Source organism: Numida meleagris, chromosome 8 (assembly GCF_002078875.1).
Source record: "Numida meleagris isolate 19003 breed g44 Domestic line chromosome 8, NumMel1.0, whole genome shotgun sequence".
NCBI classification, from domain to species: domain Eukaryota; kingdom Metazoa; phylum Chordata; class Aves; order Galliformes; family Numididae; genus Numida; species Numida meleagris.
The window spans coordinates 4,730,078-4,753,856 of NC_034416.1; the positions used below are offsets into that span (position 1 = coordinate 4,730,078).

At 44.9% G+C, this 23,779-nt stretch overlaps 1 long non-coding RNA gene across 2 annotated transcripts in view; it reads left to right on the plus strand.

Moving 5' to 3' along the window:
• The window catches only part of LOC110403428, an 83,325-nt gene extending 74,654 nt beyond the window's left edge, over nt 1–8,671 (plus strand). Inside the window, exons 3-4 of one of the 2 annotated variants that reach the window (XR_002441660.1) lie at nt 7,673–7,841; nt 7,963–8,671. This is a non-coding gene — a long non-coding RNA (uncharacterized LOC110403428). Of the gene's footprint in view, nt 1–7,672 lie in introns of both variants that reach the window. The other variant, XR_002441659.1, reaches the window with a different exon arrangement.

A 23,779-nucleotide genomic window follows, 5' to 3' on the forward strand; every position in this document is an offset into this window, starting at 1 on the left:
CCATCTCCCTGCAGAACATGGCCACGTGCACCAGCATTTGTTTCCAGCTGTTTTCTTGTCATCAGCTTTTAATTTCAGCAACTACCTGCTTGTGCCTCTCCTCTTTTTTTTTCCTTCCCCACCTCAGGTATTTTGTGCTGTTATTGTGATTGTCAGTTCTGTTCTGCCTGAGAGGTTTCAGTGTATGTTGCCATGGTTACAGGTGCCAGAATTGGAGAGAAATGAAGGGGGTACCAAGGCACCGTAGTGACTCTGATGGAGGCTTAGCACTGAGATGTTAGCTATTACTTCCCTGGATTCCACATTATTTGAGGACGGATCCATTTTAATAGAATATTTAAATGCCCGCCTGAATATAGATTGCACTAAAATGGAATTATGCGGGACTGGATTTAAAGTAAATTAATTTTTTTTCGTAGGTTTTTTTCCTCCCCACCTTTTCTTAATGAGCGCACAGCCTTTGGGACAGCCTGCAGCTGGATGTGCAGAGCGCGTCCAGAGCTCGTCCTGCTGCACGGGTGGTGTGAGCCCCTTGGGTTTGATCAGCCACGGAGGCGTGTGTTGGGATAGAGCGCATTTCTTCACAAAAGTTGACAGAAGAAGAGAAAAACTTTTTTTTTTTTTTAAGGAAATAGCTTCCTCAGAATGATTTCCTGTACTGGAATGAGGAAGGTATTTGGGAAGTAGGTGCATACTGGCACCATTCTGCTGTCTGTGTAGTGATAGCACGTGCTTCAAGAGGCTTGCAGGAGGCTCACAGGCAGGATAATGTAAGGGTTTCTGCAAAACCAGAGTTTCTTCTTCCATTTCTCGTTGTATAAGCTTGATGCTTAATTCAAAGCACAGCAAAGTCAATGGAGAAACTCCTAATGACAGCAGCAAAATGTACATCACATCTTAGATCAGGTTTTTAGCAACCTTTTTTTTCCCCCACATTGCTCGAGGTAGTGTGAGGCTGTTTGAAGTCCTTTGCCCATCAGATTGCCTCGGTCAGTTCGCCCTGCTCACTCTGCATCCGTGGGTGATGTGTGTCATGTGTTGCTTAACCAGAGGGATGGGTGAAATGCCAAAGGGCTGTTGCATGTTTGAGATGGGTGGCAGCACGCCATGCTGGTCCCAAAGAAAGCTCCAGCTTTCCTTCCCTGGAGAAGAGATGGAGCTCCCTTCATGGGTGACGTCTGAAGCTGCTGCCCACATGAAGGGAAATTGTGTAAGAGAATATATCCATGTGTATATTTATGCACACGTGTGGGTATGTATGTACGTAATTAAAATCTTTATCATTCTGAAGGAGTTTTAAACTTAAGTGATGTCTTCCCAGGTTCAGAAATTTTCTTTTGAAACCATAGAAAGAGGACAAACAGGATGGCGTCCTTGCAGTGTTGGTTAGTGATTATAACTGGGGAGAAAGGGTAATATGACATTTTATCAATGGATGAGGTCTTTACAGTGATTCAATTTATACTCTGTAAAATGCAGGAAAAAATGGAACAAGTAAAAGAAGTTACTCTTCATCTTTCCCCTAATTTTTATCTTCATTTCTTATTAAGCTTTCTTTTTGGAAAATGGCTCAATTAGAGCTGTTTTACCTCTAGCCATTGGGAGTAATCCTATAGGATAGCTTTGATAACACTGTTATAAATGTGGAACTTAGAAAAAAAACCCACAAAAATGCAGAACTTGCATTAACCCTAATGAGAGTGTTGCATTTCTTTTTTCAAAGCTGGCCCTCTTCTGAGGTGGATTAGAAACAGCAGTGTGTGTTAAGCACAGAAGGGCAGATGTGAAGTGTCTGGGATGTGCAGTTTGGTTGGAAAGCAGGAGGTGTCGTGGTTGACCCTTTCAGGTGGCTCTGTCCCACCTGGGCACACCGCAGCTGGATGCAGCTGTCTGGAGAAGGAGGGCTTGTGCTGTGGAGTGAATCAGCTCAAGGGAGAATAAAGCTCGGGGCGGGAATGTGGTTAAACTCTGTCTTGGGTGGGGGGGGGGGGGGAGGCCTAGATCTTCCTTCATTTGTAGGATCTGCATTTGTTTACGAAGAAAAATTAGAATATAAAGATCCATTCCATTCTTTATAAGCAAATGCAGGTCCTACAAATGAAGGAAGATCGAAGCCTCCAACTACACAAGTCCCTAAACCCCCCCCCAGGACAGAGTTTAACCACATACAGCTGTGTCACAGCCCCGCAAAAATTATACCTGGTGATCAGAGCAGCTCAGAGTGCTCACGTACTGAGCTTTTCACCAGTTAGATACGTACCATCCTACTTATTAATTACGGCGTGGTCACCTTTTGTGTACCTTGTGGCATCCAGACAAGGGCTGTACGGTTTCCACCGCCTGGCCCAGCTCACCCAGAGTAGCCAGGGTAACTCTGCACAGCACTGAAATATGCTTTGCAACCCCCCCCATCCCCAGTGCTCCACTCATATTTGTGAATTCTGCTCCACCAGCTGGATACCTAGAAGCCAAGCGCTTAAAAGCCTGTGGTGCCCCTTTGTCAGCCTGGGCCTAAATTTTTAACTCTGTGTACTGCAGAGACTTGGTTTGGGGGACGCTAGGGGAAGCTGCATCTGCTTTGTTTGAGCGCTCGCTTTGTATAAGCGCTCAGCAAGCACACGCGACTTCCACAAAACGGAGCATCATATTTTCCTGTGATTTTGCAATTGCTTGTCGTTAGGTTGAGGGACAAACGTGCGCCCGGGATGAAAGGAGCTGCATCAAAACCAGTGTTTACACGAACTCTGTAAACAAAGCAGCATCTGCTTGGCTTGCTGCAGTGTTTCCAATTCATTGCGGTACCTAATTGTTGTCAAACTGTTGTGTTTTCCTTGACACTGAATACGATTTACAAGGAGAGGTAAGTGTAGCAGCCGCTCATCTCCTGATGAATGAACGGATCCACTGTTTTGTGCCTGACTTTAAAATTTTGACTACAGTTTGTACTTGGTGAAATAAGCTTGTGGAAATGATGTGTCAGTGTTCTCTCTCTGTGCTAACTCCAGGAATTGTTGCTGCACAGGACAACAACGACCACTAGTGGCTAAAGAGAATTTTTCCAAAATTGATAAAACTGGAAGAGAAAATCCATAGGTCCAATACGCCGAGTTATTGCAGCAGATGACCATGGACAGATTTAGTGTGCTAAGACTTGAAAACATGTTTCAAGTCAGTTTCTCCCTCCAGACCGTGCTGTCTTGCCCTTACTCTGCCCATGATCAGTTCAGCTCCTGTGCTCGTGCACATCGCACAACACAAGGCCATCAGCGGCAGAGTGGCTTCCAGCAATGTCCGCAGTACAGAGAATGCAGACCTCACCCTCTGTATGGGTACATTCCATCAGTCCTCTGTGCTGCAGTTACCGCTTCTCCTGTTGGTTAGCATCTTCTGTCCCTTGTCTTCCGTGCAAGCAATTAACCAATTAATTGGTTAATTACTCTATCCATATACTAAGCATGCACTAGTGAGCCAGTTATTAGAGATACCACTAGTTCGGCTCCCTCTATGCATCTTTAAATGCTGTATTTAGGCATTTCCTGGTCTCCACATCCTCCTTGTGCAATACCACAGGTGTCTCATGGAAGCCTTTTGTTAGTCCCTTCATGGGCTGTAGGCATCCTGCTCGTTAGTTTATTATCTCACCGCTCCTCACTCGTGCTCGCAGGCTCCCCCATGACTTTACGTGTACAGCCACAATAATTATGCATCATTTTTTTTCCTGGCTACGGAAATGCCGTGTGAGCCTGGTGCCCTTCATGGGCAGATGGTACAGGCTGCCAGACTGTACAAGGGCTGCACCCCTAGGCCAGGCACCACCTCATCCTCTGCCGACTTTGCCTCACAAGTGAGGTCTGCAGTGAAACCGACTGCATCCTATGAGAAGTCAACTCCGTGGAGGCAGAGGGACCACAGAGCATCCAATTCCCCAGCAAAAGCCTTTCGCTGAATTGAGTGCAGGCTGTGCTGGGCGATGGGAATCGGGCTTTTTAGCGTTATTCCTGCTGCCCCCCTCCGCCCCTTTGTAAAATCGCTGTGCTTTTGCAGTGGCTGCAGTACCAAGTGGCAGAGGAAGGTGGCACAGGAGGAAGGGGAATCAGAGGTAAATTAAGAGTAGAGTTGCTGCAACTCGGAGTAGGCGCAGCTGCTCTTGTGCTGCCATTGAACCCTGTGTCAGCTGAGTAAAAAGAGAGGGAAGTTCAAGTGTAAAATGGTAGAATGAAATGCAGATAATAGAGAAGTGCACACCGATCCTGCCATTCCTCCCTCGACTTTGTGTAACCCCTTTGTATTTCCTGCTATTAGTCCAAGTAAACTGGGTTTTCCACTGCTCTGTTGGTGCACTGGGGGCTGCAGCAAGGGCAGGAAAGTCATCTGATCCACAGCAGAGCTAATTTCCCCCATCCATGCAAATGTGTGTAGGTCACGTTGTTGTTAATGAGCTGCAGGCGTGATTGGAGGGGGAATGCGCTCCACCGCTTACTTTACGAGGCAGTGTGTAGTTATTGTTCTGAATGGTTTCTGCAAAGTGTAGCTGAAACCCAGCCAGGGGCATGGTGCCAAAGGAAAGGAGAAAAAGTACTTAAGGCAGACGGTTTGCCAGTAGCTTAGCAGCTGTCAACTAGTTGTTCCAGGAAGATATAAAGATTTAAGATTAATGATACCTGGCTCCTACTCTCTTTCTGTGTATATAATGTGTAACAGCGGAGAAAAAGAAAAAGATAGACTGAGCACTAAGTGCTATAACAACATCCCTTATTTACTAGAGATTTTCTTCCCAGATGTCTATGGTGAGAGGTGAGGTGGTTCTCTGCTCAGGGAGCTCGGTCTTTGGAGCTCTTTGCTGATTTCTCCTTTCTGGGAAGACCCAGATTGCCTTTGTACAAAAAGGCCTGCACTTGGACCCTGAAAACTATGACAGGAGTTAATACCTGGCTCTGTACTTCTACTGAAAGAGAGTCCTCCTTAAGGGAGCTATTAGGATATATGGTAAGGAACTACATCTATCAGCAGGGAATCATATCCAGAACGAAAATAAAACTTTGGGAATTTCCTCTTACCCTCCTTCATTTTTAATTGAAATAGAAACTTTAAACAACTTCCAGCAGCTTGTCAGAAGACAGGAAAAAAAAGTCACAAACACCTGGTGACATTTTCTTCCTATCTCTCTTTCGAAGCGGGTTACTGGTGCCAAGGGAAGCAGGAACACTTGGCTTTTTGAGAGTAGGGAGAATACAGGAGGGCTGGGCTCATCACCTAATGCATTGTTTAATTTATGGGTTGATCATCCTTCAGCCTTTCTCGCCAATAAAAATTGGAAAAAGATGCATCCCTCCCTGCAGAAAGTCTCTAAAATCTTGAAATGGGCATTGATTTCTGTTACTTTGTTAGTGTGGTGAGCCTTGGGTACTGTTCACACTCAAGAAGCCTTATGGGACAGCTGTGATGGTGTTAGCTGACTCTCCAAGTATCCCACCTATGCTGGAGAAAGTTGCTCACCAATTCTGGACTCAAGAAAAGTCAACAGCTTTGAAGCAGCTGATGCAGCATTTCTATCTCTGGACTTTTAGGAACTCCTCCTTGATTTCACAGCGAATCTGTGCAAATGTACTCAGTGGTTGTTGAGGTCCAAGGAGGACCAGGTTGCCTGTTACACCAGTAAAACCTTTCTGCTTCCTTCTCCATGGTTTGGAAATGAGCAACACCGTGTGGCTCACTGCAGCTGGAGAGAAAGCTTCAGCAGTACAGTTGCTGAGTGCAGGTACATCTCCCAAAGCGTCAAACCATTTTGGGTGACTTGTTCTAGGAAACCATTATGTACTTGTGGGCATTGCATAAATGGAAAGAAAAGAAAAAATAATTAATTAGATAAGCAGCTGAGTGTGAATGATGTGCTGGGAGCTATTGATTCAGACAGGGAAAATTGAATGCTGGGAAGCAGCGTGACCTGCATCACCATCACAGCCAGAAGAAGAAGGGGACAAAAATCTTTTTCATTTTCAACCCTCCTTCAAGTTCCATTCTTCTACCTTTCTTCCTTTTTCTGTTATATTTTTCTTTCTTTAACCACTGCACCATTTTGGTCATTTCAGCTGCATGTTAGTAGGTGGCAGTCTCCATCAAGTTTTGAAACCCGGTGAGATGTTTCTCCTTCCTTACCAGTTGGGCCCTGAAAATGGTGTGAAGTTCTTGCTAAGGGTGGGCTATCTGGGCCAGAAGGAGTCCTGCTCTCACTTTCTTATAACAATATGTATGTGCCAGCAAACCTCACATGGGGACTTCTTCCTTTGTGGTCTCATTTCCTCCTGCAATGTGACTTTTAATCATACTTGTGAAAATTACTCTCCTCCAGCACGGTGATCAACTGGTTTCAGATGTTAATGCTCTTCTGCAGTTGGGGAGCAAATGGTGCAGTTCGGGTTGGGTAATTGCCCTTGCAGCCACGTCTGAAAATCCCATTAAGAGACCGTCCAGACTGAACAGGAAAGGGGAGCGCTGGGCTGGGGCAGAGCTCGGCTTTCCTGGGGCCCCTATGAGCGCTGCTGGCATACAGCCATCGAAGTGCTAATTTACTGCAGTTATTTTCCAGAAGTGCTACCTTAGTAAAATAACATCAGCCTGTGAGACACATCCTTCCCTGTGTTGTTCCTCTCCTGACCCGAGAGGGAGGCAGAGTGGTAGTGAGGAGAGGGACACGTTGGCCAACCTCTTAAGGAAAAGCTCTCTGAGATACACACGCATGTATATACATATAAATATTTGTATATATAGATACACTTAGGTCACTAGGTGGTGGAAGAGTACCTACTGTTGGCTCCACCAGGGTAATTTATGAGTATCATTCCCTCAGAGAGGCACAGCTAAAATGCTCTGTGTGCAGTAGCAGGCAGGAAGAGCAAACGTGGTCTGGCAGGGATGGCCACATGCTGTGAATTTGGTGATGCTGCCCTTGGCCATGGGAGGGGAGGGGTTGAAATGGTGCCCGCCCACACCTTCATGCAGGAGCCATCAGGGCTTGTGGGGCATTTCAGCTCTCTTCTCATTCCCCTGGAGGCATTCAGCTGACTCACTTCTCAGGACTGGGCTGTCTGACTGAACCTCCATCTCTGGAGAAACAAATGGGAGGAAGCACTGAGCTGGTTTGAAAGCCCTTCTATAGAATCATTGAGGTTCTAAAAGACCACTAAGATCATCTAGTCCTACCATCAAACTACCTCCGCCTTGCCCACTGACCATGTCCCTTAGTGCCACATCTCCACAGTTCTTGAACACCTCAAGGGATGGTGATCCAACCACCTCCCTGGGCAGCCTGTCCCTGCTTGGATCCTTTCCCAGGCTGATTTATCTATATCAAAAGATAGGTCACCTTTTTTTCTCTTTCAAGGCTGACGGCCTTGTGTTTGTCATCACAACATGTCTCAAAAGTTAGCCAAGTGTGCAAGTCTACTGAAGGGAGATATTTTTAAAGTAATCATCTCCGTTACAGATAAATGGAGTAGAAAGTGGGTGACGGATACATTTCTTCATGTAACTGGAATATCACTCCATTAAACTGGACTGAATGTTATAGTAGGCATCCAGTGAGTTGGAGAGAAGCACTATTTTAAGCCTCACATTAATCTAAATGGACACTTTCCCCAAGTTGTAAATTATTTATCTCTTTTCTATCTTGCAGGTTCAAGTAACTGTGATTTTAAGAACATCTCCAGTCCATGTCATGAAGGAAAGGCTTTGGGAATGGGGAGATTGTGCAGAACTGGTCTGTGGTGTACCTGTGGCACACAGAGCAGCCGGAGCTGTCCCTCAAGCAGGGGAGAGAGCAGAGCTGATGCGTTAAGTGTGAGGTGTGTATGTGGGAGCAGGCTGGGAACCAGCTGAGACCTTATCCTCGTACCTCTTCACAGTGAAGTTCTTGTTCAAAGTTCTATTGGAAAAATGAATCGAATCCTACCTCTCTACACTCAGGCAACAGCAACACTCAAGACAACCTGCAGCTTTGTCAGGAAGAGGGAGTGTGTCTCAGGGACTCGCTGCCCGTGCACCGAGCACTTTATCACAGGGTTTATAAAATGATGGAGAGGCAGGAGCAGAAGAGCCCCTTGTGCTATGACAGCTTATGGGAGAGCAGTACAGGAGGAAAAACTCTATTTGGTGGAGAAGCTGCCCTGCGCTGGCAGATTGCTCCTGCAGCCACAGACTGCAATGTTGGCTCCCTGTTGTACAGCAGTGCTTTCTGCACGGTTTTGCATTCTGTGCCCGGTCTGTGTTGTCTGAAATAAAACAAAGTCAGGATTTATGGCTGTGGTGCAAGAGCCGGGTGGTTAAAGTTTTATGGACTTCTTGTTTGAGTCACAGTAACAGGGTGGCTGTAAATCTTGGCAGTGGTGTCTATAGTCATCTAAAGGGAGTGCATGTCTGATACCAACAAAATGATTTCTTTTATTGCCAGTAACGATGCCTACAGCATACAAATCCTTTCTGTGCCTGACCAACCCCTGACTCTCATGTGTCCGTGTCTCCTGTTTGGTGCCTGTTGAACCACCAGATGGCACTTGGTTACTCTGAATTCGCTTTTTCCTCTGCTCTAACTTAGTCACTGGTAACTGCTTTTATGTCTGGGTATTGCTCTTTTAATTCTGAGTTAATTCTTTTCTTATTTTGCTGTTAATTTAGAAATATGGTAATGCTAAAAGGGTATGAAAGCAATTAATGGACTAGATTCTGCTGTGATCCACACCCAGTGTAATTTGTAAGAGAGCCCTCTGGGAAAACTTACACAATACATAAACATTGTAATGACATCTAATAGGATTTTGCACAAAACCTTCCAAGCGTTTTAACTTACTGCTTTAGTATTCACCCTCTCTAAATGTGCATGATTACAGGAATATATAAGTCGAGAGTGACAGGGACTTACTATGATACTTCAACCTACTGAGAGCTCCATCAGGAAAACGTCTGCAGAGAGGAGCCTGGTGTGGCTGAAATGGTCCTCTGTAGTGGGAACCCTAAAAATGAGCCTCATCAAATGTGAGGAAAAAGGTAGAAATCAGTGAAAAGCTCACAAAAACTAATACTGATTAGAGCGATAAAGGTAAGACCAGATCTTCATCTCCTGTTACAGATGATGAGATAGATCTGCCAGTGCACAATGCCACAATGTGCTAAAGAGACAAAGGACACTATCAAACCTCCATTTACTAGCTAGTCTACATAAAAATAGCTCTAAATTTTGGATTTTATTCCATTTGATTTGTTTTCTTTCCCCAGTAGCTCGTTGCCTCCCTTTGGAGAAACAGAGGCTGGAAGTGTCCATTGGGATAAAAGTCTTAAAAATCTCTTTTCTTCACATTTGTATGGAGAAGAGCTATTTCTCTTCTTGGCAGTCCTGGCCTCTTGCAAGCCAGCTCCTAGTCCAAGCTCTGGCTCCTGGCTCTCCAAGCAATGTCCTAGCAATGTTTCCTGGCTGTTCAGTCTGGCTGTTTTGTTTCTGCTACTTCTCACTTGCTGGAAAGCAGCTGTAACTGAGTCAGTCCTTGTCTGGCTGTGGCTTTGGGTGGTGTGTTCCAGATTTACGTAGCAAGTTCATAGAATCATAGAACTGTTTGAGTTGGAAAGGACCCTCAAAGGTCATCTAGTCCAAATCCCCTGCAATCAACAGGGAAAACTAACTTTCTTCACTGACCTCTCACTGCCCCCATTACTGCAATAAGGACTCTGCTCTTTTTCCTTGATTTAGTGTGGTTTTGGTGCAGTTCTACAACTGTCATTTCAGAATTACTGAAATGACATAAGCCCTTCATGTCTGGACAGCTTAGATCTTGAGGACAGAGTATGTCCACCCATGAATTCTGCAGCGTAGCAAATTAAAAAGTGGGGGAAGTCAATGCTCCATAGCACACCAGATGTTTCTGGGGTCATCTGTCTCCACGTTTCTGTCCATACCAGGGCCCTTTTCTTCCCCTTCCTGCAGGTTCCCCAGCAGGAGTCTGCTCATGTTTCTCCACCTGATGAATTCCTCAGTTGTAAATGTACCAGCTGTGGGAGACAGCGGTCCGCCCTCTGTTCCTGGTGATGTCTGTGTCCACTGGAGACAATGAGATTACTCTAGACTGAAATTGAAGCCTTCTGTCTTACACAACAGTGTTTTTATTGAAACCATAAATCTGCAAAATGTTTTGGAGTTGCCAAAGTGTCTTGTGCTGTTTTTCATTTAAACTCCAACTAACAAACGCTAGTTCTGACCGTATTGCAAAATTTTAACTTCTAAGACTTTCCTTCTGTTTTGACTGGGAACGGTACTGTAGTTAAAAATATATATATATTTATTTCATTTGGAATATCATGAATATTATGGGAGAAAAAGAAAATCCTTCAGTCTGCCAGAAAAACCTTTCTCCTTTTTGGAAACTTCGTTTGTTCTTCTATGTATTGAATTTCTAAAAGAACTGTGGTCCTGCTGTTTTGATCACATCTCCAAAATGGGATCCTGCTCCCAGCTCTCCATGAGTCTGCCATGGGCAAAGGCAGGATTTGCCCTTTTGCTCCATAAGATGGCCTATGCAGACAGACCTGTTTGTTTAGCAGAGCGTTCCAACTAAATGATACCAACAATGTTAAGTAACGAACTTTGCTAATAGATTTTGATGAATTTCAAAGGCCAATTAAACCGAGAAGAGCACAAAGTAGCGTCGTATAAATATTTAATGTAAACTTATGGATTACATTGTTCTGGTGACTGCTGTCGGAGGCACTTTGAAACCACATGTGGCTCGTGATAGCAAGACAGACCCAGTTGCAGCCAGAGATGAGTTCAGACTCCTCTAATAAACACCCCTCCTGGGATCACTTTCAAGTGCTAAAATTTTATGAGTAGCTAAAAAATGAGAGTTCTGCAGTCAACAGTAAGCATCATTGTATTTCCTCTCTGCCCTAATGAAAGTGATGGAATATACATTTTTAGTACCAAAACCGAAGATAATGTGGTTTTGAGAGACAAACGACAAGCAAAGCAAAATGTTGTCATGGAGAGGGAGCCTTTGTAGCCAGCATTGGTCTCCAGATGCTCTTAGAGTGATGGGTTTGGAAGGGAGCTCGTTGTACCAGCTGCTGTCAGTGACGTGCGCCTGGGCTGGAGCGGCCGCTGCTGGGCTCTGTGGTACACAAATGGATCAATCCCTGCGTGTGCTGCGGGCACTGGAGAGAACAGCACGTTCTGCCCTTGGGTTTGATGAGCTGGTGCTGCTGGCGCAGCCATGAAACCCCTGCGGTAAGTGCCTGCTGAGCTGCTACCTTCCTCCTTGATTTGCTGCTCCTCTCTTCCCATTTCAGCCATCAGACATAGGGGTAGCTCTCAGGATGGGGTAGTTTTGGTGGCTGTGCAAGGTGGGATCCATGCAGTGATCCGTGGGCAGGACTTTCCTACAGATTAAGATGAAGCTATCAGTCTGGTAGAAGTCAACGTAGGACAGACAGGGAGAGAAGGGGATGAAGAAGCTATATGCCAGTTAGAACATGGTCTGAGCAACCCATTTGCTCAACTAAAATCAGTGGTAGCAGTTTCTAGTGCTCCCTACACAGCACAGCTTTCCATCCAGGGATATAGGGCCGCTGGAGCTAAGCCCGTTTTCCAAGCAGGGATGCTAAGGGCAGAAGTGCAGAGGAAGCTGTCAGCATGGCTCCTGCCTGCTGACTCCCATCTCATCACCCAGGGAACGTGGCCAGGAGCAGGTTTCCTGCATGGAAATCAGGGCTGTGTCTGGTGTGGCTCCCTAATGGAATTTGGATTCATGCAGCCAGTCGGGAGCACTTGAGGACAGCATCTCTGCATCTGTAGGAAAGAACTTTAATCCGGTTCCCAGATCTCTCTCTTCACGATAGATTGAGAACAAAACCAAAACAAAACAACCCATATCACAAGTCTTCGATGTCACAGGCAGGTTTTCCCAGGTTCAGCTCATGGTTTCATGACTGGCAATGGCTTGGCTGAATGTGGGCCATGTGCCTTGTACAAACCTTTTTTGGTAATAATAGAATCACAGAATCATTGGAGTTGGAAGGGACCCCTAAAGGGTCCAGCTCCCCTGTATTGAACAGAAACACCCATAGCTCCATCAGGTTGCCCTAATGATAATATAGTAATAAAATAATACAAGGTAAAAATGGCATTTTGCAGGTAAAAAGATCCTTAAGCACTCGCAACAGTGGCAACTTAGAATCTACATTTCCGGAAAGTTTTCTAATGCTGGAGACATCTGTGTTTAGCACTGTACTGCCTTTTATTTTCAATCATTTTTCTCATTTAAAAAATGTGTGTATCTCATTATGTCTTCAGATCTGAGCCAGCATTTAATTCTCTGATTGCATATGGTCGGTACATCATGTGCCATCACACCCACCAAAATAATGAAATGACAGTTCCCTTTGCAAAGTAGAAGACTAGAAATAACTTTCTGCTGAGAGATGCTATTAATTTTTTTTCCCTCTCTCTTCACCCCCCCCCCCCCAGTAAAAGTGAATTGCTAAGTGGCCAGGATTCAGATCTCAGAAAGCATATTCTGACTTCTCTGTGACTTGTCACATACAGGCAGCACTGCAGCTTCGATATTTATGGTCTATTACACGCATGTTAGAGTTATTTAAGAAAGCTATGAGACATACCAGCCTTTTGTTTTATGTATTATTCATTGGCCTCTTAATCTTTCCTTCATGCCACAGAATATTTTTCTTATTTCCCTTGAAGTTATGAAGTGATGGGCTCAAGAATACGGCTCTCATCAGGATGATCCTCCCACGTTTCCCTTTGCAGGTTGAGCCGGAGCCCGGTGAGCGGTAGGTGGCTCTGTCAGCTCTTCTTTGGGGAGGTTGAATAGCACACCTGCGTTCTTCTCCATCTGTTCTTCCAACTTTATTTATGCTGTTCGTCTTGTTTTATCCCCCCCCCACCCCCAGTATTTCCTCTGACTTAGAGAAGCTTCTCTCTGCCCAGTTGAGAAAATTTCTTGTAGTTTGTGTAATAGCTTAAAACAAATGTGAAAGCAGTGAAAAGCAGCAGTGGGGATTCTTGCTCAGCTACACAACAGTGAAAGCAATGCTTCTGGTCCAGCAACATCAGCTGTGAGGGCTAGAAGAGCTCCCACAGCCCAGGGCAGTCAGTGCCCATCTGCTGTGCACACATCGCGCACCCCTGGTTATGCCAGAACACAACAGCTCCGGTTGTGGAGGTTTGTGGATGGGCACTTTCCCATCATTTAGCACCGGGGAGGATTATTTAAGATAAGAATCAAATTTTAAAATGGGGGGTCTTCAATCTCTTAATTAATTACCACGAGATGATACTTTAGGGAAGGAGCTGGTGCAGAACAGCTGCAGCACTATCACGATGTGCTGGGTGCCCCAGCAGGGCTCTGGGCTCGGGGTGGGCGCAGAGAGCATGTGGCCCTGCTTCTCCTGGTTCCCCCACCTGCAAACTGATTGATGTCTTTTGTCAAAACCCCAGTGGCCTGTTTCACTGCCTTTACATCCCTGCTGAAGCCTAAGTGGTGAATGTTGCTCCTGAGGGTAATAAAGGAGAAGCCGTACATTTACCCCAAAGGTATTCATTACAATTTAATAATGTTTTTCCCTTTATTGTTTTTTTTTTTCCTTTCCATGTGAACTCTGGTGACATCCCTCTGAGTAACGCTTTCATTCCACTGTCGTTTTATCAAGTCCCCTGTTGCTTCAGAGCAATTTCCTGCAAACCAATAGTGCTGATGGCCCTGGGTTTCTATGGAAGCTGTTATTGCTGTGCACTTTGGGCAGGGGTGGGACTGTGTGTTCCAACAGGAAGGCTCTGCTGCAAGCATGAACCACTTGGAGAAGACACTTGTCAACAAGCCCCAAAGTCATTGCAACCCTCACCTCGCCCGGTGTTGTTTATTCTGCTTGACTTCAGTGAACGCATCTCAGAAAGTTAAGATAACACCAGGAAATGGGTGGGTGTTTGTTCAAAGGGAAGTAAACCCAAATGTGCTTTTCAACAGCGTTCACCTTTCAAGGTGCCAGCTCTTGTGAAGTTTCCTAGGCTGCCCACGCTCTTTGAAGCTGCGCTCCCACGCTTTGTGTCCCTGATGTTGACAATGTGCCTGGGAGCACGGCCCCTAATCTGCCAGTTCCCACCTATGTTACAGTCCACAGTGACACATCCTTTTTCCTTTTCCTACCAGGTATTTTTTAAATAAAAGGCAGACTTCTTAGCGGCAGCTTGGTTATTCATCAATATTATTAGATTCTCCCTTCCCTCTCTTGGAGCTAGGAATAGAAACCTATGAAATTACTGTGGAGGATGCACTCTTAAAACAAAGCACCGTGTAAGGAGGATGTAAAAAAAAAAAAAGTATAGCTGAAATAGAGTGAGATTTTATGCACCAGTGCAGGGGGAATATTGCATACAAGACTCAGAGTATGAGCTGGCAGGAACCTTGCAGGGAAGAAGCATGGGGCAGGCAGGCAGGATGCGCTGTGCCCTTGCCCCACTGCTGATGCTTATCTGTCCTCTGTGTTAGGTGATCCATGCAGCTTCTGGCCAGAGCCAGCAAGGCATAAAGGCACTTTTGAGGAATACGTTGGATTTTTTTCCATGCTTTCAAAGCTGAGGTGTACAGAAACCTAGAGAAAATGATGTCTCCTTGAAATCTCAGAGAGGTATTTCTGTTGCTCTGCAGGGGCATGGACACCTCGTATCGGAACAGCAGGTGGCAGATGGGGTTGCGTTGCAGCTGGTTTGCACTACATGAATCAAGGAGAGGGGCAGCAGCAGGGATCCCTGCCCCAGCAGCACTCCCAGACAGGAGGCAACCAGACCTCCCTGGTCACGTTCAGGTTTGGGATCGCGTTATTTCAGTGGGTGACATGAGGAAACTAAGTCTAAAGTGAGGGATGTACCCGGAGTGCTGGGTGTTAGAGCAAGAGCTGGTTGGAGGGAGAGGTGCTTGAGGCTCCATCTCACCCAGTCATGGCGGCAGGTGGCTTTCCAGTCAATGTTTGTGCTCCTTCTCTTTGGGAGATGCCTGTCAGCCTTGTCACAGCCTAACTCGAGCTTGGGGAACTTCTCAGTAGGCAATGCCTCATCTCTAATTTAACAAGCAGAGGAGTAGAAAAGGCAGCCTTCCCTCTGACGGTAACAGGAGAGCAGCCTTCATCCTCCTGCTGCAGCCGCTTCACTGTGGGGCCTGTTCACAACCCATGACATCATGGAAACACAGCTGCTGTTCTGTTTCTGCTGCAAATACGCAGCACGCAGATGTGGCACTGCCTACAAAAGTCCTGGGCTTCCCAGGAAGCTATTGTGCTGCCTTTCCATCACCTTTCAGGCAAGGGTTAATAAGGCCACGGCGTGGTGGATGACAAAATATGGAGCTTTTCTCTTTGCAGTTTTCATAGGCACAAGGTTCACCTGTGGTTCAGTGTTTAACTAAAATTGAGGCTGACAGCTTTTCCACATAAATTAAATTAATGAGGTGTTTGAACTAGTGCTAAATTGTTTGTGCAAATCTTTGCTGCTTGATATCATCTCTGTGCTCCCTTCCCACGGGCACCCTCTTGTTGTTCCCCTGGCCGTGCTGGGATTAAAGGAGCAGTTGCTACCAGCACTGGGAGCACACAGATTCACTGCTTTATGCAGAACCATTTTTTGTACAGGGGAGAAAAGTTCACTTTTTTTTTTTCAAGCAGTTTTCTGTCTCTCTGACCAAGCAGGATGCTTTACCTGCCAGTCCAAGGCACTGTCTGACAGCAAATATCTCTCATGATGCTCATGCTTTAGGGAGCTCTCTCTACTTTGCCCATTTTTGCAGGGTTCTCACTTCAGACCCACTTAACTCACCTTCTTCCAGCCCCATGCTGCTCACAGCCACCTCCCTGCAGCTCTCACCCCTGCTCTACAGGTGTTGCTGCTTCCTATCCCTTTCAGTTAAAATGAGATGGGTTTACAGAGGCTGCTGATTAAGCTAATAAGCTTGTTTAGGCTAAAATGGGTTAAGAAAGGCACAAAGCAAAGGAAAAGGAATATACGTAGCTTGAAGTTGCCTTCTTTCTTGGGTTAGAAGTGGTGAGTGGGGTTTGCTTGCTAGTGCTGTGATCTGCAGATACTACTAGTATCTCAGAGGATGGATCTAATCTGGGAGTCAGCATGGAGAGGTGGCAAGACCTGCATAGCAATGGGACTCCTGCCCAGCACTACCTCTGTTCCCTGAGCTCCTCTAGGAGGGTGCTTGGGGCATGTAGTGGCTATGAGTGTTAGTGTTTCCATCATAAGGAATGCAGTGCTGTGAGGAGAACATCTACTCTGTGGAGCAAACGAACAATAGCAGTCTTCCAGAAGGTGAACAGAAGAAGCTTTGTGTGATTTGGTAAAACTGAATGCTTCCTTTGCTGTACCTTTGCAGAGGAAGACTTGCTTTGTTATAGGACAGGGCCAAGAGGCAGTGAGCTGGGAGCTGTGGTTGCCCAGCTGAGGAGGGGAGGGAGCATGTCCGCTCTTTGTTGCTTGAATATTAATCTGGGCAGATATCGCTGCTAGAGGAGTTAATAGCTGTAGAGGAGATGAGAAAGCAAAGTACCAACTACTGTGCTTATGTATCTTAAGAGATCTTTGGCTGTGGTCTGATACCTCAAGGAATCAGGCATCTCAGTGTTGTTCACCACAAAGTCTGTGGTTTGTGGTGAAAACAATCTCTGCTTTTTAAAATTTCAGATTTCCTCGTTTTGTCTTCTTTCACACCATTTGCATTGCAGCTCCATTATAGTTTAAGATGGATATAGGCAGTGCTGTTCAGTAAGTGCTTATCATCTTTTCTGTGATTTCATCTCTGGTTGGAGCAGTGGAAATGCCACCCAAATGGTCAGGTTGCAAGGCTGGAGCACGGGTAGAATGAGCATCGCTTGTTTGCAGAAGCCCACAAGCTAAAGCAGGCTGCCAGACTGTTTTGGCAAAGGGGAAAAAGTCACAATCATTGCTCAAACAAATGCGGTATCTCTTGGGCCATTGGTATTACTGCAAATATTATACTGAATAGCGAATTACCAAGCAAGAATAAATGTCACCAGAGCAGAAGAGTACCGTCCTTCTGGTGAATGGTTTCTGGCAGAATGGTTTGTTACCCAGGATTCCTCTGCTCCAAGGAGCTGAAATGGGATTGAATGTCGAGCTGTGTTTACAGGGTGGTCTCTTGGCTGCTAACATTTCTATCAGGTCAATGTATTCATGCAGAATCCAGATGCTGTTTTATAATCAGAGCATTTGATATTCTTTGGGCAAAACTTCCTGCTTTCTGAGTCATCAAATGAATAGTCTAGCCATTAAGTTATTTTTAACACAGCATCCTTTTCCCTCTCTCTGTAACTGTGATCTCTTAATATATGTAAACACAATACAAGGAGTGTTTAAAGAAGCAAATTAAAGATCCATCTAGAGCAAAATACCCTTGATGTAGGGAGCAAACAGTGCAGAAGACAAAAATGAACATATCATACAGCCATGGCCTGTAAACCTTGCAGCTCATAGGCCACTGGGGAGAGAAAGGAAAGGCTGGGTATGGTGATAGGGATGGTTTTGGTAGGCTAACTCTTTAAAGGAGTTGTTTCTGCATGGTATGTCCAGTTAGAATGGCACTCCAGAATCACTGCCCAGCTGCTGTTTAATTATTGCCATACGGATCCATCAGGCAGCTTTGAGTAACCTGAGCCTTTTGGGCTGATGCTGTGTTTCTTCAGGATTATCAGTGAGTTTTGTGTCCTTTCCTGTTTGCATTCTCATCTGAGTTTTACAGAAAACAGCAGTGAGAAATGCCAGAGGGCAACTTTTCAATTCTTAGCAAAACAAAAATATGTGCCAGGATTCATGCATATATTCATGTGGACACCTGTGTTATTGAAACACATTTCCTTTGCTATTTGTGATGTATTTACTTGAACCATTCTGAAATTCAAGTAATGCATAATACTGAAACTCTCCTGTGGTGCTTGGTAGGAAACACAGAACTTTTTATGCTTGGAAGTGCTCCATTATATATTACTCGCTCTTTCCTTCAAGCATAGAGCCTTATTCTTGGCTGGAACCAATGCTAACCCCAGAGGTTCTCAACCTTCTTTGCTCTGAGCAGAGTGAACTTGTAAATTCCTAAGGACAATATTTGTATAAAAAACATATTTCAGGGCAGCCCATTTACTGCCTCATACTGAATTTACTTGTCACTAAGACATCTGCATCTTTGGTTAGCTTGTTTATTTTATAGATTGTTGGGTTTTCTCATCTTCTCCTCCCCCATAGGGAGCTTTGGGTCTCGTGCTCCTCTCAGGCTCATGTTCCAGGTGACTTGCTCTTCAGGGAGATATTGGCCATGTAAGGACATTGAGTCTGATTTAGGGGAGCTGGTGCCTCATGGCCGTCAGTGGATGACAGACTGCTAAGATGGTACAGCTGGGAGGAATAGGGTGTGATGTTTGGTGGGAGGTGTGGCAAGGTCCTGACTCACTGCTCAGACACCCTCCTATCTATCTCCTCCTGTTTGACATACGTCCAGAATATAGCTCTAAGCACATGTGCAGAACTTCATTGCTGTAACAAGCTTTAACAGCCTGAACAACACTTGAGATGAAGGGCAGCAACAGACCTTTAATTTGGAGCAAGGGAAGAATACCAGAGAAGATGAATATCCTATCTCTAGATACATCTGTGCTATGGTGTCACATTGCCACCCCATCCCACTGGCACAGGTCCCTGACATGAGGGATTTACTCTGATACAGCACTGCTGTGAGGTGGTGCAGCTCCACCTCACCCCCTGCAGAGCTAATGAAATTAATCAAGAGTTCCTTCTGTGGGAAATCATCGTGTTGGGTGCTTCCTGTAGATGTGATCTAAACCTCCTGCCTTGTTTGCTACCATCAGGCTGAAGCAATGGCACTCATTCTATATCTTCCAGCCAAACCTGGATTCAGGGTCTCTTACTCGTGAAAAATAATAAATCAAAATAGTGGGATGTGCCCTGCTGATAATTGATTCTTCCAAGAGTATTTTTTCCCAAAGCTTAAATTATTTCCAACAACAAGTTATAATGAAGACTAAGTGTATTTATGAAGCAAAATCATTAACAATGGATTAGACGGTGGAATCCAATTTTCTGTTCCATCAGTGATGCTAACACAGACTGAGATTTCATTGATGTATTGGGCATCATTGTCATCCTCTTAACTGAGAGAAAAATTGTATTTGCCATTTTCCACTGGCTGTGCTTTGTAGGCAGAACTGCATATTATACAAAGGATCAAGCCAGAATCCTAATGGAGAAAATACTTACAAGAAAATAAATATTTCACAGGCATCTCATATGCGCTTTGTATTTCATCATATTTAATGTATGAATGCAACTATTTTACTCACATGGATGTGGATTTTTCCTCTTAACTGATGAATTAAGGAGCTAAAGGTGGAGAAATATGTTTCTATTGTGGATGTTGTTAGGGTTTTATAATAAGTGTACACAGGGTACAGGAAACTTTCTAAGAGCAATGTGTGGTGTTATTTGTTTTAATAAGAATAGAACCTGGAAAGAAAAGGTTAATTCATCTGCTTCAAAGTATTAAGTCCTAAATTCCAGGTGTTTGGAATTCTGATCCCTGCTTTTACACCACATATGATCAGCACTGCTGTGGCTGATCCTGCTCCCACATGGCTTCCATGCAACTCACCACAGTGAGCTTGACAGATGGTAGTAGGGAAACAGCCATGACTGTGGGTAGCCAGGGTTACTCCAGTGGACTGAGCCCCGTTAAGATGAGTGGAGATCAGGACTAATCTAACCCCAGCATCATCTGCAGGACTTACTTACCTTGCTGCTCTTGTTCTGGCCCATCAGAAATGTGTTAAGCAGCAGAGATTTGGCAGTGAAACTCATAAGAGAAACAGAAGTTTAATTATGCTCCTTGCTTTCTTCTACCCCATTGTTCAGGTTTTAGCATTCTAAGTAGCCTTTGGCAGACTAAACTGCAAGAGCAATGTCCATATGAGATGTGCAGTGGTCACTGAGAAGGGATGCTGGCTGTGTGCATAGTAAAGCTGGATCTTTATCCTACTTCACACAGAATAAGTCCAAGATACCATTTGCTGGATCCTGTGAGGGACCTTTAGTGCTTCAGTGTTGTGTGCTGTCATCTCAAGGTGACTGGCTTACAGAATCATTAAGGCTGGAAGACACCTCTCAGATCATCTGTTGCAACAGTGAACCCATCACCGCCACAGTGTGATGCTCTGGGGGGCTATGTAGGTCTGTAAACAGTGAGCTTATTCTCGTATAGTGGTTGTTATTTTTTCCCCCTTTCTCAATCAGTCCCTGCGAAAATAATATATCTGGATATCAGACCACTGAGTTATAGTAAAATGAAATACCAGATTTTGATCCCAACATTATGACAATGCTGTGGACGATACAAAGGGGGGAAAAATAAATACTTCCTTTAGGAGAAAGTAATTTTTTAAAACTTTTATTTTAAAAATATACATGGAAACATTAACTTCAAAAGCAAAACAAACATGACTTTGCTGTAGGCTTCTAATGAGATTTGTTTCTTTTCTTCTACTATCTAAAAAAACTCAAACTAATCAATTTCTGATTCAGCTCCCTGTGACCAAAAGGAAATTCAAGCAGAAGATAAGAAAGCCTGGTTGTGTTTGGACTTGTCTTAATGTGACCATGGTATTTTCTCACTGCTGTAAATTCTAGAGAATTTCACCTCTAGGCATGAGCTGCCCTCGCTGGAGGGCTGGGAGAGGTGTTTGGGAGGAAGACTTGCTAGAGGAGGCCTGTCACAGTGCTTAGTGCCTCTGCCCATTAACAGAATGATTAAATACAAGACCAAGCTCTAACTTGGGGTAGGGAGCCAACAGGGGCTTTGCTCCTTGCCTTCACTTGGCATGCAATGCAGCCGTTGTGTAGTGCCAGAAAGCTCTGCTGTTTCCTGAAGGATTAGCAGCCCCAGAATAGCACACTGGTTTTCTTTTGCAGAAACCCAAGACCTACCTGGGACCTGATGCTGCAGACTCTGTTTTATATTGCCCCTTGGGAATAGCTCTGATGAAGTTTGTGTGGGGTTGGGTCACTGTGGTGCTGAAGGATACAAACGCAGCGCTGCCCTCACCACAAATATCAGCATGGTGAAGATATTATACCTCCTTCACTAACAGCATGGGGCTGGGTTAACATCTTCAGCCATTGAGTCATTGTGTAAATAACATGAGGTCACCATCTGCATCTCCAGCATGTTGCCACAGGGGCTATAGAGATACAGAAAACCATCCATCGAGTACCTCGGCCTGCTCCTCCAGAAGCTTTTCTGTTCAGCATTTCTCCTGGGCAGATGAAGCCCTCATGCAGGCGTGGGGTGCAGGACCTGTGAGCTAGGGTTGAGCTGCAGATGCTCCAAAAGAACTCGGAGGCCCTAGGAGGAAACAAACTACCTTGCAGAGTCTGTCCTGTGACTGGAAAAGAAATCCATTTCTTGCCGTTGAGGAATTCAAGTCAGAATGTGCCATATGCAGCATTTCCCCTGGGGACATGGCCAGCAGATGCGTTGGCAAGCTCCCACTGCCCACATCGGGCAAAACAAATGTTCACTAAACCGATAATAACCATTCAGAACCATTCTGTTCTGCCTTCAAAACCGGAGAGGCTCTGGGACGCATCTAAGATCGACTTTCTGCTTTGTAGATTTCCTGTGTGAATTCGTGTCTCTCTGCCATAGGGTAGTGCTGTAAGAAGTGGACCATCCTCAAATAAGAGCAGCATAAGGAGGGGGGCACTTAAATGTATGCCCTACTGGGGAGGGAGAACGGAGGTTGAATATATGAGATTATGTGGCCAAAGAGTAGGAGGGTGGGGAGTAGGACCTATCTGATTTCTTTTGTGTGAGTCACCCAGAGAATATCGGGAGGTCACAGACTGGGGGAATTCTTCTTAATGCTGAGACTGTTCTCTTAATGTCACGGTTGTGTATTGCATGCCAACATCAAATACTATGGAGAAAAATTATTCTGTTTAGAAAATCATCAAAAGCTGTCTTCAAAGAATAATGCGTCAGGCCCATGTAAGAGCTCTGACATTTTTGATGTTGCCTTCATACTCATTAGTCTTTAATGACTTGATGAGTGACTTTTTGTCTATCAAAAGTTGCAGAGATTTCTAACTTTCTAAGCGCCTTGCTTATCAGCAATGTCTGCTTTTGTTAATCTTCCCTATTGCATTACGCTTTGTGTGCTTTAAGCCTTTTATTAAACAAAGTAGGGCTTTTATTTTTTTCTGGGCAAACGCTACTCATTTACAAATTCTGCAGGGTTTGTCCACTTCCAAATCAAATGGAGGCATTAAATTGGACTGGGACAACGAAGACCCAAGGGACAGCAGAAGATGCCATCTTCTGAAGCGTAGCCTTCGTCTGGCTCAGCCGCAGTGGCTCAGTGTAACGAATCAGCTCTGTTTACCCAGGTGCTCCCGGTGTTTGCCGTGTGCATCCCTAAATGTCACTGCTGGGAAGCAGGCAAAATTCCCGCAGGTCCACCGGTCTCAGCCGTTGGCTGTCATTAGGGAAGGTAGCAGATTTCTAAGCCAGGCAGATAATTCTTTATAAAGCAGGAAACTGTTCAAAAATACATCTTTGGTGTAATATGATAACTAGAAATGAAGGGCACAACAAACTGATCGTGTTCCTATTAGCAGAAATCCTGTCTGTTTGTGCTTTGTTGCATCTGCGTTGGAGAAAAAAGCCTTTTCTAAAGCTCTGACATTAAGCTCATCTGTCATATGGAGCTCGCATATAATAGCTAGACGATGCAAGCTACTGTTTTCCAGGGAATATGCAGTGTCCGCTTTCTTTTAATTATTAGGTTTTTTTAATGAAGTCACGTATCTCCATTGCTCTAAAAGCAGCACATCTCCAGAGAGCATCATCCCCTTCCAGCGAGACGCAGTGCATGCAGGTATCGCTCAGTGGGAACCTCTGCAGTGCTTGCTGCCATGGGGTACAATTAATACCATTCAAAACGAACTATGTGCTTGAGATAAGCTGCTGCCTGCAAGTATGCTGCCTCAGAAGAGTCTGTAGCTTGTGTTTAAGAGGACTGACAAGGTGTTTGGGCTTCTGTGAAAGAGGGAGAGATTTAAACTTGTGAAGGAACTACGAGTTCTCATCTTCCTTGGTGGTCTGGGGTTCTCTAATCCAAATACTTGCTTACATTTAATTAGAGACAGGCCCTGAAGTGACTCAGTGGGCTGTGTGCGTGCCGAATCCACAGCTGAGACAAATTCATTTGCCACATGTAACACAAACACGGCTGAGCACCTCGCTCTGAAACGCCACAGAGATCAGGTTGGAAATGACTGTCGGTTTAACACCCACTTTGGAAATATACGCTTGCTGTAAAATCATGCTTATCATTGAAACCAAGCTCGAATTAAGCATGTGAATTGCTGGAGTAAATATGCGGGTAAAATGCAATGGAACTAACTGATGGAGCCCTGGTGATGTGGTATTTGTATTGTGTGGTTTCCATAGATACATGTGACCGCGTTTTGCAAACAATATACACCACCTGAAACATCTCTGCTACTTCAGAAATGATAACTACACTTAAGTGCCTTCTGCGGAAAACATTCCCTAAGTGTTTTTTGAATGACGATAACTGAACGGGCTTTCAAAGGTCACTACATCTTCCTCAGCTCTAATCTCAGCTTTCTTTCCCCTAAACTAGA